We start from the raw sequence: 3,062 nt of genomic DNA, 5'->3' as shown, positions 1-3,062 counted from the left end.
ATATATATATGAAATATATATGTACAATGTACATACACACCTGCACGCGCATGTATCTACGTATACATGGTGAAGCCAAACTCAAACGACAAACTTTTTACAGGGGATGTAAATGGCATTTGTAACTATTTCTAACAGATTCACAAATTTCTGTATAATACAAAAGATACTGCTGGCGCAAGAGTATAAATAAATAAAAACGTTTATTATTTACAAGTGTACACTGAAAAATAATGAATAACAAAGAGAACAATCGCCATCACTTATACACTGAAAAAAATTTTTCTAAATTTTTCTAAATAATATTTTCTTGAATAATACTAAATAAACTTTTTTTCTTGACAGCAAACAAATATTTATTTAAGAAAAAAAATACTTAAATAATCAAATAAGATATGTTTATGCTTAGTAAATATTTATTTATAAGAATAAGAAAATGTTTTACTTAGTACTATTGAAAAAAATAGATAGAATAGAATTGTAGATTTAGGAAATTTTTTTCAGTGTATAAGTGACGGCAATCGCTCTCTTTGCTGTTCGTTATTTTTCACATGTAACATAGAATTATCTTACAGTTTCGCGTATATCGACAGCATAAATATGCCTACTAAATTTCTCATTGCGTTGGCAGAGAATAATCTTTAAATCGATATATCCTTATAGCTTTCTTTTTTTATTCATCTGAACTTTAGGTCTTTCAGGTACGTGTGTTTGTATCTTTGTTTGTCTTTCTCGCTGTTATTTTAAAATGCGATAATATATGTATTTTCTTAGCACTAATTTAAGAAATAAGATAGCAAATTTACATTTTCATAATAATTATACAAGTCTCCGATTTATTTCAAAGCAAATAGCTATCATCAATCGTAATTTCCGCTTCATCTACTTATTCTGCCACATTGTATAAATATTATTTTCAGAAGTCTATCGAAAGAAAATTCAGCTTCGCCCTACATACGCTCTTGTGATCCCATAAAAGGTGCATACCGATAACGGGAATCCGTTCAATTAGTATCGCTGATATACGTCTTTTACGGGACATGTTTTGTATATCCGCATGTTACAGGCTGGCGTGTATCTGCACAAGAAAGGCCAGTTGCGTACATCCATTAAAAAAAAAAAAAAAAAAAAAAATAGTAGATAAAAATAAAAGTCGATCGTACAAAATGAATGTGATGAGAGTGATAAGAGAAAGGAATCTGATACGAATATTTAGGAGACGAAGTAGCGGCGCCAACAGAAACGACAACATTCATTCCTTTCGGTGCAGCCGCATCGTGCAACGCTTATAATGTCCATTTATACTATTATTATTCAACAATTCAAAATACTTATGATATACACAACCTTGAATAATCTCAACAGCTGCTGGCCTTGGCCCGAATTAACTTACGCATACATCATAAATACAAAAGTAATTTTTCACTATTGCTACGTTTCGCATGCTTTCATCTCGACTTTCCTGATTGATTGGAAAGCGTTCCCCGCGTGTCCCACTCACTCTTTTAATCACCACAGTAAAAGAAAAAACAGTTTTTTTTTCTTGTATTTTCTTGTATAAGTTGCATTCGGTTTGAACGCTTTTAGCGCTTTCAGTGCTTCCATCCTTGTTTTACCTTTAATGAATAATAAAGACAGAATGATGATTTATAAGTGCTTAAGCGCATGAGTGTCTAAACCGAACACAGCCACGATGTAATTAAAATATGCGGATTGAATGACGCGTGTCATTGACAAGTGCGAATATATACAGAATAACATACAGATATGTTCCATTGTTATATATAACTGGGACATGATTTTAAATGAGAAAATGAATAAACGAAGAATCATATGTGAATGTTGCATTATCATATGAAATATCCTATTTTGGGAAAATCGATTTTGAAAATAAGAAAATTAATGTCCTATCATAATATCGAGATTTGCGCAGTATAGCTCAATAGAAATTATTTAACGCTATCAAGTATGATTAAAGAATATAATTCAATATTATATATTTTTAAATATCGAAATTAATTGAAAGTTCGCTGATGCGAATTATCTATCAAATGTAACAATTCCACTTCAGAAAAATAAAAAAAATTTATTGGTTTTCTAATTTCCACATTTTCTTCTTAAAAACAAAGCTATGAAAATAAGACATAAAAATATTATTGTACATTTTACATAACATTCATTTCACGATAATATTATAGCATAAATAACATACGAGTTGATACGAGCATTTCCTCTGAACAACAATAAAACAATATCTTACTGCATAGTATCAAAGAACATTAACCTTTAAGTACTGAAGTTGGTCCGTGGAACCATGTAAAAAATACAAAACGCTATTTGTCTCTTTTTCACTTTTAAGTGCTTCATTTTGTTATGTAGCTTTCGTTCAGCGATACGGGAGCCGCGGTAATGGAAGCACGACTCTTTTTTTAATCGATGTCCCAGGAACCACTCTCAGTAAAAATGTCATCTTTTACCTCAGTACTTAAGAGTTAAGTAAACTTTATTCTGCGTTTTTACTTAAAATATTCAATGATTTCACGATAAAATGTACGTCGAAAGCAAGAAATCGAATCTTAATTTTTTGCATTTACGGAGTGAAGAGTTAGATAAGAGTTTAGATAAATCTTTCTCATCTTTTTGGCACATTTTATTTGAGCCTATCGCATATTCTAGTCACATATGTACGTTCATTTTTATTTTTAATTAATATGGGACACGCGAGAATGTTGCGATATAGATTTATAATAGTTTATAATAGGATTACTTTTCAATTGATCAAAGCAATTCGCCATAGCGTTCTGTGTAAAATATACATTCGCGCGGTTCATCTTACAATTTCATTGCATCTGTCATTATCATTTTTACATATCGCAATAAAAAAATAATATTCAGTCAATCGGTTGAGATTAATACTCGTGTTTAAGGGAAGAGTTCGGCGGATATCCAAAGAGACAATTGGACAAATCGAGCTGAATGGTAGATGATAGTGATTATTAGATAATACAATTACTCGTCAATCATGACGAGACTATTTCTTAAATCTACGTTTTTGCGAAAAA

This window comes from Atta colombica, unplaced genomic scaffold (genome assembly GCF_001594045.1).
Source record: "Atta colombica isolate Treedump-2 unplaced genomic scaffold, Acol1.0 scaffold63, whole genome shotgun sequence".
In the NCBI taxonomy this organism is placed as follows: domain Eukaryota; kingdom Metazoa; phylum Arthropoda; class Insecta; order Hymenoptera; family Formicidae; genus Atta; species Atta colombica.
This window is presented reverse-complemented; position numbering follows the sequence as displayed.